Source organism: Chelonia mydas, chromosome 9, assembly GCF_015237465.2.
Source record: "Chelonia mydas isolate rCheMyd1 chromosome 9, rCheMyd1.pri.v2, whole genome shotgun sequence".
Lineage (NCBI taxonomy): Eukaryota > Metazoa > Chordata > Testudines > Cheloniidae > Chelonia > Chelonia mydas.
The window spans coordinates 43,414,387-43,429,988 of record NC_057855.1 but is presented as its reverse complement, the minus strand read 5'-3'; the positions used below and the strand labels follow the sequence as shown (position 1 = coordinate 43,429,988).

Genomic DNA, 15,602 nt, shown 5'->3' with positions numbered 1-15,602 from the left:
GGTCTATTGAGATCAGCAATACTGCAAATAGGAAGATGGAGTTGCTGCCTACAGAGCATAGCACCAGATTTTTAGCACTATTGAAACCAGTGGGAGTTAGGAGCTCGGAGTATCTTTAAATATCTAGCACTTGGCTTGACTCACGCAAATAAGATGAATGAGACCTGTCAGTGTATGGGGATGTTGCTAGTACAAAAAATTGCAAGAGACGGTTCTGTGTGGGAAAGATTTTCAGGAGGGGAGTTGAAGGGGAAGAGAGAGAGGGCTTGGCACACAGGAAGCCAAAGGCTGGTCCAAGACTAGAGGGATAAGTTGAAGGAAGGAGAAATCAGATATAAAATATATGAGAGACAATATGTGACTTCTAGGAGTACACTATGTTAAAAGAGCAAAAGTGTCTTGAGCTACCAATGTGGATCATTCTGTGTACAGATATATGATGATGTGAATAAAATAAATCAGGCAATAGCTTGGCAATCTAAGTGAAAAACCTTGCATCAAGAAATATAGTTCAATGGTGCAATAATTATATAGAAGAATATCTTGTCCTCTTGGCAAAAGAAATGCCAGAATGTTTCCCCATATTTCTGCTTTAGTTAATTCTGGTGAAAGAAATGGCCACAAACTAGGTAAGGATGACACATCACTGTAGATAAAGCCTGCTGTGATGGCTGATCAAAACTGACTCTTTGGCACATTTTGGAATATGCAGGATTCCAAAATCATGTATGAATCTTGCTGGGCAATGTGTGATAAGCTTAGGAACATGCCATTAGGAACAGTTCATCATGCTGAAATTCTGGAAACTATATTTGTGCCCGAATGGGTAAAGTCAATTTAGTAGTCAGCCTTATGGGGAGATAGAAAGTATGTCCATAGACCAAAATGAAGTGTAGTTAACATCAAATCAAAGCACTGTAGTCATCTTGATTATAAAACCAGAGATTTCACAGCAGCTGGAGGTGAACGACAACATATTCCCATAATACAGCTTTCCAAAAAAAAAAAAAAACAACCCACGTTAGTATTTTACAAGCGATTGAATGATGAGCTATAAACAGGCAGGACAGAGTCACACAAGCAATCTAGTGGGAAATGCTGGTGATTTAATATTACATTAAGCTGATTTGGATAGTTAAGAATCAGTGGGTGCACTTGCACCACAATAAACATGAAATAAAATTAACAAACAAGCAAATAAAAACATATAATCCCTTCAGTGGCTTGACAAGTGGAAGTAAACAGGGAGAAGATTTCATGTATGCACTGATGAGATTATATAAATGCAACCAGATGTCTTATGCTTCATAATATCCTGTAAATCTGTGAGACATCCATAGAAAGTGCTTTGAGGATATCATTTTGAAATTCTGCCTTCTGCTTCCTTTTTACTAATATTCTGTTTCCCTTTACAATGGGCAGATTTGCTTGAAGCAGATGTTCAACTGGTACAATTCAATTCTCTTTATTTTAACAGGATAAGGAGATGGAAATAAGTTATGAACTTAGGGGTCCTACAGCAGTAGTTTCTTGCTTGAGTAGTGCTTGCACCAAACAGAATTATTGTAAGATTAAAAATAAACTGAAAATACATACATAGTGTTGGGAGAGCAGGTTTCACATTTTTAAAGGCTTTAGAATCGAGGATTTCATGATACAGTGTTGATGGCAGAATTTAGCTACCATGGTGACTTTTTTTTATTCTTCCTAAGATTAATATGAACCTGGCCGTAGAGGGCTGGATCGTTTAAGGCTCATTCCTGAGGAATATTGATAAAATTTTGCCATCCATTCCAAAACCAGATAAGATAATCCTTTTAGGGGACTTTAACACAAGAGTTGGCCAAGATTCTAACGTATGGAATAGCACCATTGGGAAGGAAGGAATGGACAAGACCAATTCCAGTGGCATTCTCCTACTCAGCAAATGTGCAGAGCACAACCTTGTGATCACAAATACAATCTTCAGACAAAGCAACAGGTGCAAAACAACTTGCAACACTCCCACTCAAAACAGTGTGGCACCTCCTAGACTATGTCATTGTAAGATCACAGGATCTAAGAGATGTCCAAATCACCTGTATCATGAGAGGAGCCAACGATTGCTGGACTGACCACCACCTGGTGAGGTCAGTCATGTCGATCAGGATTGCACCGAAATATAGAACACAATCTAAATCACACAGATGGCAATACCGCATCCAAACACTTCAATCCTCAGTGCACCAAGAGAACTTCCAAACACTCCACAGTGAAAAACTGTCCATATACACACCTGGAAATGACAACACAAGTGTTGAAGAAGACTGGGAAGCCCTAAAATTGACCATCTGTGAGGCTTGCGAGGAATCCATTGGCCTTGCTATCCGCCACCATCAGGACTGGTTTAACAACAACAACATTGAGACTACATACAGCCCTTTTGGACCAGAAGAGAAAAGCTTTCTGTGACTGGCAAAAACAACCACTATCCAGTGAGAAGCAGAGCTCTTTCCATCAGCTCAAAGCTGAAGTTCAAAGGAGGATCTGAGAAATCAAAAACAAATGGTGAGAGGACAAAGCAAAAGAAATCCAAGTATTTTCTGACAGACATGATATGCGGAGCTTTTCTTTTGAGAGACAAAGACCCTGTACGGACCAAGCTATGTGGCCGCACACCTCCGAGATCTGAACCTGGTAGTGCCCTTCTTAAAGATAATGAATCCATCAAAGAGTGCTGGAACACTACCAAAAGCATCTAAATCGAGAATCGACTGGTGACACCATCGACTCCATCCCTCAGCACACAATCTGGGAAACTCTTGCCAACCAACTGACACCTGAGGGGGTCTGCAAAGCAATTAAACAAATGAAGAACAATAAAGCACCAGGTTCTGACATCATACCAGTTGAAGTACTGAAAGTGGGGGGAGAAACACTGACTAACAAGCTTCATTTGCTGCTCCTCAAAATCTGGTGCACCAAAGAAATCCCTGCTGACTTACTAATGTTACCATCATCACCATTTTCAAAAAGGGAGACTGGGCTGACTGTGGTAACTATTGAGGCATTGCCCTCCTCTCCATTGCTGGGAATATTCTTGCTAGAATCTTACCGAATCACCTGCTCCCTCTTGCAGAGTCCCAGTGTGGCTTCAGACCATCACGAGGCACAACCGACGTGATTTTCACAGCCAGGCAGATTCAGGAAAAATGTCAAGAACACCACCAGGAGCTGTATATGGCCTTTATCGATCTGACCAAAGCCTTTGACTCTGTCAGCCGTGAGGGTCTGTGGAAAATCATGTCAAAATTTGGCTGCCGAAGCAAATTTATCACCATTGTAAGACTCCTTCACGACCAGATGACTGCCTCTATCCTGTGCACTGGTTTTACCTCTGAGCCTTTTGTCATCCGAACTGGCATAAAACAAGGCTGTGTACTGGTATCCACTCTTTTCTCCATTTTCCTAGCAGCTATTAAAACATTAACACAAGACCGTCTACCACAGGGCATTGGCATCCAATATCGGACTGATGGCAACTTCTTCAACCTTTCCTGTCTCCGTGCCAGAACTAAAGTAATATCAGCAACAATAACCAAACTCCAGTACGCAGATGATTGTGCTGTAGTTGCACACTCAAAGGAGGATCTACAAACAGCCCCTAATTGCTTCTGTGAAGCTTACAAAAGCCTAGGGCTAACTCTGAACTTCGGCAAAACAAAAGTTCTCCACCAGCCAGTCCCTGGTCAATCATCAGACCCAGCAAGGATGATCTACATTGACAAAGAAGAAATGGAAAATGCAGTTCTTGCTATCTTGGCAGCCATCTCTCACAGAGGGCAGACACAGACATCAAGATTCAGCACAGAATTCACTGCATCAGCCTTGCCTTTGACAGACTGTCTCACCAGGTGTTCAACAATCACAACATCAGAACACATGCTAGCCTTTTAGTTTATAAACAGTGGTAATCCCAACTCTCCTCTACAGCTGTGACACTTGGGTGACCTATAGAAAACACCTGAAAAACCTGGAACACCAGCTCCAGCATTTTCTTCGGAAGATCCTCAACAGAAAGTGGGAGGATCGTCGCACTAATGTCAGTGTCCTCACAGAGGCCAACATCTTCAGTGCTGAGGCCCTAATTATTCAGCACCAGCTGAGGTGGAGCGGACACTGTGTGCGCATGCCTGATGTATGCTTACCCAAACAACTGCTGAATGCCCAATTCACCAAAGGAGAAAGGAAATGTGGAGGCCAAAAGAAACACTTTAAAGACATCCTCAAGATAAACATCAAGAGACGTGGCATTGACACCAGACACTGGGAGACAGCCGCCCAGGATAGGGATAACTGGCAAAAACTTGTCAGAGAGGTTTCAGAATAGCAGCCGTGTTAGTCTGTATTCGCAAAAAGAAAAAGGAGTACTAGTGGCACCTTAGAGACTAACAATTTATTTGAGCATAAGCTTTCGTGAGCTACAGCTCACTTCATCGGATGAGCTGTAGCTCACAAAAGCTTATGCTCAAATAAATTGGTTAGTCTCTAAGGTGCCACTAGTACTCCTTTTCTTTTTGTCAGAGAGGGAATGTCCACTTTTGAGGAAAATTGCCTTGCCCTGGTCACAGAAAAATGCCAGAAAAGAAAGGAAAGACTACGGTCATACAGCAATCGTGGCCCAACGCTGTCTTCCAACACCACCTGCAATGTCTGCCAATGAGCCTGTGGCTCAAGGATCAGAGTCCTCAGTCACCAAAGGACCCATGAAAAATAAAACCTGTGAAAGAGATCATCCTCAACCTCAAGGAACTGCCGATGATGAGTTCAATGTATAGCATATAAGCCACTTGGATCAATTGTAGATGAGCTAGTTGCAGCTAAAATGGGCATGAATCTGATTGTTCATTACTCAGACCTGAACACATGGGATGTGAAACTCCTATTAATCTGTTCCCAGCACCCCCAGACTTCAAATGGTGTCTTTTATTTAAGTTCACAGTTAAAAATACAGCTAACTAATATCTGTCAGTAAACAAGGGATGGCCTCTGTCCTCAATTGCTCATGTGGCAGCTCAGACTCAAGGAACTGCTAACTGGATTAGGTTCTGCTTATGTTTATATCTGTAGGTTCATCTCCACCTCCTTTCTGAATGACTGGCAGAGCCTACTAGTGGCTAACAAGAGGGGTCCTACCCAACCCCAAATATCTATTTTACTCCAAGGCATCTCTCTGACAGTAGCCCAGCACCAGATGCTTTGGAGGAAAGTGGAATAAATTCATGAGTGGAGAATTGTGGAATAACCCACCCATAGGGTATTCTTCTTTCTACCCCTGTGAGCTGGTTCTTGTCTTAAGTCTTGAAGAATGAGCTGGCTTTTTTCAAATATGCAATGTAAATGATGTGATGATTAGCCATATAAAAGTGTCCACTTATTTTGAATCCTGCCAAACTCATAGACTCCAAGATACCTTGTGGCAGTAAGTTCCACAAGTTAATTGTCCATTGTGTGTTTGGGGAGGAGGGCAGAAATACTCTTATCACCTTTAAATTTGTTGCCTTTCACTTTCACTGGACATCCCATTCTTCTTGTATTAAGAGAAAGACTAAACAGGTGTACCTGACTAACCTTTTGCACACCATACATTAATTTGTATACTTCTATCATATAAAGGAAACTGTCCTGATTTTTTTTCAGTCTCCCCTAACACAAAAGTCTCTATCCTATGCCTCTGATTCAATTTTTGTCTCCGGTTTCTGGACACCATTTTCAGAAGAGGTGACCACGAATTATTACTGCAATCCAGTTGAAGGTGTCCCATTGATTTCTGTCTTGGCATTATATATTTAGTAGTAGTTTTCATCCCACTTGTTGAGCTAGCTAACAATTGAATGGTTCTTACTAGCTCTGTACACCGATGATGCCCAGGTCTGTTTCCTGAGTGGTTAGTTACTGTAGGACCCAGCTACACATGGGAGTAGTCCAAACTATTCCTTCTAATAGGCAGCAGGAGCTAGGGGAAGGATCTTTTCTCAGTTTCCCGCACCTAACTTTTGGATGGCGTGGTGTTTGTATCTCTGTGGAATCAGTTGCAGAGTCTCTACCCTCCAGTGCCATCAACATCCTGCTCCTAACAGCAACCACCTTGGCCACAGCTATCCCAAGACCCGAATTAAATGGAGATTCCCTCTGTGGAGGGTGCTCTGTGGGAAAGAATTACCATGGATCAAGTGGAGGAAACGTGTCCATCCACTGGCCCCACCCCCGCTCAGCACAGCACTATTTGCTCCTCAACCTACTCAATCCTTGTCCTATGCAGAGATCTCTGTGGGGTCTGGAGAAAGGAGAAACAAGACCGTGGAAGTGGCTGAACTCCCTCATTCCGTGTTGGAGGTGTGAGAAATGCACAAAGCTCAGGGACATGATCTGGCTATACCCTGAATTTCATGTGTCTCATTGTCCAGGGGCCTAGCTATGTTAAATCCCTCAGGAAAGCAGGAGAGATTGGGGAACAAGGAGGGAGAGAACAATTTCGAGAATATCCCAACAGGATAACTTTCTCTTAAACTAAGCAAAGACTCTTTTGTTTGGCCTGGATGGTTAGTTTAGCCCAATACAAAATGTCTTCCTCAGTCTGCAAGAGGAGACTGCCACCTGCAAGAAGGGAAACCTGAGGTTTCACCTGATGCCAGGAAGGGAGGTCCCTCTTCTATGCAGAGAGGCGCTGAAAGATTCTGCTTTTGTTATTGACATTTCATATAACCTACACAGGGAAATTCACAACCGTTAAAGAAAATGTAATGAGACCCCAAAGAACAGAAGCTCGATTCTTTGTCCATATTGATTAATATGGACGAATTGATGTTAGCTGAGGGAAAATATTGTCTACTAAGAGTACTGACTATGGTATTTAAGGCTGGTTTGGGGCTTCTACCCTTTTCTGGTAGGCTTTACCCTTTTCTTTTCTAAATTCAGCCCAACACAAACTGTACCAAGGAACAAATTTGTTACTCAGTGCACTGGAGAAGAAAAATTGCCACCATAGTACAGAGGGGCTGAGGCTTTTGAGGAAGCTGTGAAACTACCCCACGTTTCTTTAAAGTAAAAGAAATCCAGACTCAGTAGAAAGTGACAATTCTTTATCCGAAGAGCATGTGTCCATGGGAAATGGAAAAGCTGTGTCTGCTGGAGCTTATGGTCTTTCTGAATGATGACTAACTGACCAATGAAAGAACAGGATTCACAGCCCTCTAGTTAATGAATGAGTGATTTATTCCTGTCTGGAACCTAAGGAGACCTATCCATGGGGAAAGGCTAAGCAGTGCACATACACTATGGTAATGTGAACCCAATACACACTCAATTTGTTTTTTAAAAACATCCATACATGCCCTTTGAAATTGTCCTCCTGAAGAACTTTCTTTTGGTAACAACCCATGCTCTGTTGGGAATGACAGACAAGGGGGATAGAGACTTATTTGATCAGTTCTTTTTGAGGAAGGTTTAAGGTCTTTCATCTCCCCTCCAAGTCTTTATGGTCTCCCTGTAGCACCCCCTTTTTAAAACACTCCTGTTGGAGTGAGGGTCCTTCTTTTACGGAGACATCAATACCTAGCAATATGTACTAGAGATAGTGCTGGGGCCAGACAACTGGACAAAGCTAGCTGCTCTCTGGAGATCTAGTAAAAAGAAAAGTAGCCTATATATACATGGAGTGTTACTGGAATTCTATCTCCCATGTTCATCCAACTGTATGTGCTAGTAAAAACTGGCTACATGGATTTTTTTGGGGCGGGGTGCAATCACCATAGGGCGGAATTTAACCCAAGAGAACTAAGACCTAAAGGAAAAGAGGCAGCAGAAGGTTAAGTAAATATTGTGATAGACGAGAATGTTTGCCTTCATTTTGGACACTTTGGCAGCAGCATGGGTGCAGCTCAGATTTAAGCACTCTATTGAGTTAACCTCCCCTCCTGAGCAGAAGGCAATGAAGCAGGAGCAAAGATGAGCAGAGAGCAGAAATCCAACAGGATGAACAATAGCGTAGAGATTGGACAGAATGAAGAACAATATAGAGAGCCCATGAGGAAAAGAATGAGGTGAGGGAGAGAAAATAATGTAAAACTATATATATATTAGTATGGATACGGGTGGGAGAAGCATATTTGAAAATCCCTCTCCAAAAATTATAAAGGCCTTTTAAAAAGGGAAAAGAAATTAAATGCTCTATAAATTTCCAATAAGAGTTAGGCACTAGAGCTGGATATAATATTTCAGCCAAAACCTTTTTCACCAAAAATGAGGATTGGGATTGACTGAAACATTTGTGAATTCAGGTTCACTGAACTGGTTGTTAGAAAACAAAAACACTAAATTTCTGACAATTGAAACTCTTCACTTTGACATTTTCTAGAGAAAACAGTTTGATTTGAAAGTACTTTGTTTCAAACTGTACTAAATTTTATTTTAGGTTTTTTAAAAAGCTCAAAAATGAGAAAACACTGTTTGACCCAAAATGATTTTTTTAAACTTCGCTGAATTTTTTTTAACAAAATTGTTTCATGTTGACCTGAAACAAGGTGGGGTTTTGTTATATATATTTGTTATACATAATATGGCTAAAAATCTGTTTTTCCACACAGCTCCTTTGACCACCGAACTCCTCTAGGCCTCTTTGAAGTCCCAGTCAAGGGGCTTGAGCTACTTCATGGTGGGCTCTTCGATCCTTAAAATTGTACACTTAACACTAGGCTTTAGCTAGAAAAAAACTGTTTTGTTCTTCTTTCACTCACTTAAAAGACAACTAACTACAACTCCAGTTTCACTTACAGGAAGAAAGGCTTGCAAACTCAGACTTGCTTTGTGAACTAACTAGTGAGGTTCTCAAAACCCCAGGCATCCATCACAAAGTTTGCCCATCCCTAGTCATAATGCCCTTTCTGAAAACACAGACCGTGGACCATAGAGCGCAGCTTGCTTGCAAAGCACAGAGATGCATTTTCATTTAGCAGCTTTAAGTGAGGAGTAGTTTGGCTTAAAATTTTTTAAAAAGCCATTGTGTACGCTCTTCCCCTTCTCCAATAGAAAACCAAATACAAATGGGATGGGGAGTAAGCACAAAAGAAATTAGAGCTCACACTCCAGCAAGAAAATAAAACACTCAATGTAGAAAATAAAATCCTTCAGGACACAGTTTTCCCTTCAGCACAGCTGAAGAAATTTTCTGGCAAGTCATTTTCTTCTTCCCTAGAGTATTTCCTGAGAAATTGTCCTTGATTTCCTTGGATGCTTGATGTTTGAATGGTTGTTTCTATAAATTAAAGGTATCTCAAAGGAAAAGTGGCTTCCTCTTCTGATATTTGAAGCATTCTACGTGTAGGGGGAACAGTCCCACTCCTGTGGGGAACTTTCCTGGCTTCTGCACTACCCCGGTGAAGTGGGCTAGCGAAAGGATCTGCGTCCTCGCTCCCACTTCCTTTACCCAGTGGCCTCCCTGCCCTTGAAGACTCCCCTTCCACTCTCCTGTCTGGCAGAGTCCTCGTAACCCCAACAAGGCTGGGCCCGGGATTCCTGGGGGGCTCGACCCCCAACCCTGCTGTGGTCACCTAGGACAGGGGCTAGGGTGTCCCCACTCCGGGGTACTCTCTCTGCAATGGGCACTTCTCTGACCCACTGACCATTACATACAAGTTAAAGCAAATGCAAGTTATTTAATCAACAATTAAATTTAAAAAGAATAAGGGAAAATGAGAACGGTTAAAGGAAACATCAACCCGCTCTATGGCAGGGAACATCACAAACAGTGTCTCTGGAACGTCAGGGCAGTTCACAGTCTGTTCCTTGTCTCAGGCCTCCTTCTCAGGCCCTGGCTGTGCTGCAGGGATGCTGGGGGTTGGACACTTGCTCTGGTGGTGGCCACACGCTCTCAGGCTCTAGGTGGCAGGGCCCTTCTTCCCAGTGTCGCCCCCGCCCTGTCGGGGTTATGATCCAAGCCTGGCCTGCAGAGCCTCTTGGCAGAGGCGTCTCCCTGTGCTGGGCCTGCTGCCCAGGGTCCCCCTCAGTCTTCCCAGCTGCTCACCACACCCAGCTCCGGACTGCTCCAGCCCCACCTCCACCACTCTGTCTCTGCTGCTCTGCCTCCAGCTCCCTGGGCTGCTTCTTTGGCCCCTCTGCCTCTGGTTGCTACAGCTCTGCTCCCAGGACAGGTCTGCTCTGCAGGCTGCTTCTGTGACTCTGCTCCCAGCACTGACCTGCTTCCTGGGCTGCTTTTCTGGCCCCTCTGGCTCTGGTTGCTGCAGCTCTGCTCCCAGGGCAAGTCTGCTCTCTCTGGGCTGTGCCACTGGCTTTGGGGCTGCAGCTCTGCTCCCAGGACAGGGTCTGCTCTCTCTGGATCTGGCACAGCTCAGCGTAGGCCCCTGCTTTCTCCTTAGCTCAGCCCCACTCTGTCTGACCCAGGCAACTCCAGCTCACACGGAGCACGGGACCTCCCTGGCCTCCTGACTCCCTGATTAGCCTGCCCGCCCTGTCATTCAGGCTGACCTGGAGCATTGGCCTCTCTCCATTGTTCCTGGGGACTGTCAGTCTCAGGGTCCTGATTTCCCATAGACCCTTCCCCTTTTAGTACTGGGAACTAGCAACTAAAACACCCCCACTGAATGTTAGTAAGGGGGCAACAGTCTCCTTACATATGTATTGATGAGTGTCTTATACTCTTCCGTTGTGTTCGCAGAATGGGTTCTCCCTTGATACTTTTGCTTGTGAATATAAGTAGTCAGATTCTAACTTCACATGGGGTAAATCCAGAGTAGCTGTGCCTTAGCCACCAGACAATTCTTTCTCTCATCCTTCCTGAATTAAGTAGAAGAGGTGCTTAAATGGCCTCTTAGCTAACTTAATCACCCTACTTTATTTCTCCCAGTGGGGAAGAATCTGCAAGTGTATATAGGAAATGTTCTGCTTGAACAGGAGTCAAGAGTTTTTGCTCTGTGTGCCTCCGCTTAGCATCCCTGAAACAGAGCTATGAACCTAACAGACACGTTTTCACTGGGCTCCACCAGCGCCATTTGGTATTGCATCCAGAGGCAGACAAGTTAAACGTTACAGTACAATGCTCTGGGTGCACGTGTGGTGCAGTGTTATCCCTAATTTCTGAGAAAATCAGTGTGATCAAAATATTTTGTAAAGTACATGCTAGTTGTCAGCTATTTTAGTATTATCAAAAATTTGAAGATGTGTTTATCAATAGAAATAACACTCATTATTGCTTCACGCTCATATTTAACATTAACATACTGCATGTAGATAATTTGTCGTGATTCCAACATGCTGTAGATTCTGCTTTGTTGACGCTTTATACCTATTTGGAGGAATTGCCCCCAACCAACAGCAGCTGTACTATATTTGCCCCCATATACATCCATAGTTCACCTAGTCCAGTTCCCTGCACTGAGGCAGGACTAAGTACTATGGGGTTTGAGGATACCTTAACAGTTGTCTCCCGCTCCTCACCCCCTCATAGGGTGATCAGACAGCAAGTGTGAAAAATTGTGACAGGGGGTAATAAGAGCCTATATAAGAAAAAGACCCAAAAATCGGGACTGTCCCTATAAAAATCGGGACATCTGGTCACCCTACCCCCTCAGAATAGAATCCCAGACCCTGTCCTATGTTTGCTGATACTAGTGATGGTTTCCCAGTCAGAGCCATCTCCAAAGAGTATTCTTGCTTTCTGCTGTAGTTATAACTCATTTATTTAACCCTGCAAATTTGATCACCATGAGATGAGTTATTGCCATGAGAAAGTGTTTGGCACGTTTCAGTTGATTGGCTGGACCAATTACATGTCCCCCTGCTATGCCAATTAGATTCACAGAGAAACCCTAAAGCTCATGAGAAATAGTTCCTGTCCTATTAAGAAAAGACTCTTGAACCCTGTCCCTTCTACATCAATTCTGTAGTCTTGGCATTCAGCAGAGATCACAGTAGCCATACCTGCATATTTAAGTTAGAGAGGGAAGTTTGCCCCACATACTCTTATATTTGAAGTTTGATATTCCGTATTCAACAGCAAAAGGGTTCCCTAATTTGCTCCTGCAGAAGTGGCAATGATTTGCCTAAGCCAAGATGAAAATGGAGTATGTGAAAAGGGCATTGCTTGGAAGCATTGTTTGCCTTGTTCCCGTGGCTGCGTGGCTGGCTGGTATTTAGGTAGGACTGAAACATATTTCACATTCTTATTTTGCCATAGGGTGGGGAGTATATGGCAGCATCAAGGAGAACTGGAACAAATACTTTCCTGTTATATATCTATGAGTGCTGCCAGTGCCAGGGTTGTTTTGCATTTAAATGTTCTATTCTGTAAAAAAGGGGCTATTACAACTTACTTGCATATCTGTGGCTGTGGACATAATATGTAGATGCTATTAGAATGTCAACATTTGCCAACACAGTTACCACTGAGATTTCCTGTTTGGAGTACAAGTAGTCATCTACCACTGGATAGTAACTTGGCACATGCTGTCTCTTTAATTCCTAGTCTGTTTTCAGATAGTAACTATGGTAAATATTATTTCCACTTTACAAGCAGGAAACCAAAGTTTCAGAGAAGTTAATGAACTTGTCTGTGAACATTATGTTCTGTGAATTATGCACAGGACTAGAAGCTGGACATCAGTTCAGATTGTGGTTCTGACACTAATTTATGTGACCTTGGTGAGAGTACAACTCTCTGAGATCCATTTTCCCAGTCAAACAATGACCTGTGGTCACTTCTCTGAAGCTGGTTACTATTTCCCCAGGTGGTGTCACCACTGTAGCTTTCTTTGTATTTAAAGAAAGGCCATAATGTAACTGAGGCACTAAAAGTGGCTCAAAAGCTTTACATTCACTTTAAGATGGAACCAAGAGTTGAAAGAATTGAGATGACTGACTGCTAGCTGAATCCACTGGAGGGAAAAGCTGTGATCAACCACTCATGAAGGTGGGAAGGCCCTTGTGCTTTGGCGGAACCGCTATCACTATTACTAGTACCTTGTATCAACTTTTGGTGATATACAGTGAAAGCGAGCAATGTACAGTGTTGGTGTAGCGGGGGTTAGTTATTGATAGGTGAGTAGAAATCCACATTTAAATCCAACAAGACTAAGACACTTTCTGGTTGTGCAGATCTGAATTGCTCTATAACAAAATGTTAATTTTCAACATGGAAAATCTGACCACTTCAGATTGGGGAAATGGAGGCAGACTCCTTAGCATTTTGTGTAACAAAATAAAGGGAGCAGACTCTGGAGCTATCTTGCTGCTTCAGAACTGGGGATATGGTTCAAATCTCCATCAAGTGCTGGGATGTCTGAAAAAAGCCCCCCCCCTTTTCTAAAGGATTATTGTAATGCTGTGGAGTCTCCAAGGAGCTAGATCCCATCCACTTCTGGGTGTAGGGGACTCAACAGTAGTGTGGGAAGTGCAGGTCCCATGGCAACAGCATTCCCGTTCCTCTTAATCCCATAGAACACTAGTTCCAGTGCAGGGATTGGGGATGGCGGCTCACAGGGCAGCAACAGCGTTGTGCCATGTGGCATTCCCCAATCCTCAGTGCAGGTCACACTCACTGGGAAAACACTAGCAGCAAGGCTAGCTAGAGGGTCTGGAAACCAGTTACATAGTCCCTTGGATCTCCCAAGATCTGTGAAACCAAACTCCAGCCACTTGCATGAACCCCAGCCATTTCCACAGTGGAACAAGCCTGGACAACCCCAGTGGAACAACTGAGTGGTAACCTTGTGTAGGGGAAGTTGCTTTCTCTCTCCTGTGTGAATATTTTCTCCTTCAGGATATGATCTGGGCCCAACTGAGGCATGTGGGAGAAGCCTTTAAATAGTTACTGAGTAGCCACTGGCAATGGACAGACTACACTTGTCCAGGTTAATCTCCTCCTCCTTTCTTTGGAAAAATAAATCCTTTCATAGAGATGGTGTTTCTTCAAAATGGGGCTGCAAGAAGTGACGGTGGTAATTTGTGGCTAAAGATGCAAATTTACTGTGTGGGTTATTGTTGCCATTGGAGTTCCAAACCTTCTTATTTGTGTCCTCTGAAGTTAACTTTGACTCTCCCTGGAGAGCCAATAAATGTAAATAAAATCAGTCTCTGCTCATGGAAGCAGAAAGTCTTTTGGTTTAGTCCTTGGGGGAGGGCAGGAGATAATTTCTGGTTTCCAGATCGTTAGGATGTGATGAGCATTCTTTCCAAAGCGTCTATTTGTTTCAAAATGTGAAGCTGGCAAGCACAGTTTGAAGGAAAATCTTTGTACAGAAAAGAAGCCAGACTACTCCTCTATTACTTGCCTTATTCGGGTAAGGCCCTTCACCGCGTCTAGAGTTGTATCACAGTGGAATTTCCAGGGTGAGGGAGGCTAAAACAGCACCTTGGGGGTGGTGGTGGTGGGGTTCCTGCACAAAAGTTGGTGTATGAAACATGCAGACAAATGTCGCTATTCTGTTAAAAAGAAATTATTCGGGCCCCTGCAGGGACTGTGACAAAGGCCTCACGCTGTTCATACAGTGTTACAATAATTTCTGTCACTAGAATAGCAGGAGGGTATGTTTCTCTGTAGAGTTGGACAGTTTGGGCCCACCATTAAGAAGAACTAGCCTTCTGATCACACTTGCAAGGGGGTTGTATATTTTTGGGGGGAAATGAATATTGAATCAGAAGAGAATCAGGCTTTTAAAATAACATTCCTATCTTGAAATGTAAAAGGAAACATATTTTTAATGTAATCAGGAAAAAAAGTCCTTTGAAGTGAAACGAGTCTGGACTTCAGAATGAGGCAGTGCCACAGATTTAGACACCTGCTTAACTGGAGGATGAATGTGAGAGCTTTCAAATTAAAGGGCCTTTTACAAACCAGCGCTTCAAAGAACAAGCAAGCTTCTTTCCTCAGCAGAGGAGAAGCCACTCTTGCCTGGGAATGTTGTCAAAAACCTTCAGCTTAACAGAGACTGTGCTGTGTGGACTTTGAGCTGAGGCTTTTACCTATAACGCAGGACCTGGAATGGGAAGCATTTTTAACCAAGTATGCATGGAGGCAAGGAATGCTTTAAAAGGTACCACTCAAAGCACCTTAGACTGGGTAAACAATCTGAATAAGAACAAAAAGACTTGGACGGATAGGAGGAGGAGGAGGAGGAGTCATTTATATACAGTATCAAGAGCACTAGGCTCAAAAGTGTGTTGTGGCTCATTTGTCTGTTCTTCCATACAACCCATTTAAGAATTACTACAAGAGGAAGCATGGAGATACTAAAATAAAGGTAAATAAATTAAACAGATTTGATGTCTAGCCAGCTACTTTAACAGAAGAAGACTGACTGTTCTGACATAGGGGTAAAAAAGAAGCTCTTTAAAGGAATTTAAAACTGTGTTCCAAAATAGGGGTGTCTGCCTTTGTCATCACTTGTGTGGCAAAGCAATGACTGAGATAGATCAATAATAGTTAGCCACATGGTGGGAAAAATCTAGGATTGGTTTCATTTTCCAACGTGGAGAGATATCACCATAGTGCCTACTAGTGACAACACTAAGCCAAAAGTGGGATGTTTCTAATCTCTGGACATACACAGGCT

The 15,602-nt window shown here is 43.1% G+C and overlaps 1 protein-coding gene across 1 annotated transcript in view; it reads right to left on the bottom strand.

Annotated features, from left to right (window-relative positions):
* Positions 1 to 9,043: 9,043 nt before the first annotated feature.
* LOC102940836 (glypican-5) overlaps positions 9,044 to 15,602 on the bottom strand; it is a 614,981-nt gene continuing 608,422 nt past the window's right edge. Inside the window, exon 10 of the transcript XR_006283739.1 lies at positions 9,044 to 9,054. The gene's annotated coding sequence lies outside the window, so the exon portion shown is untranslated. The remainder of the gene's footprint in view (positions 9,055 to 15,602) is intronic.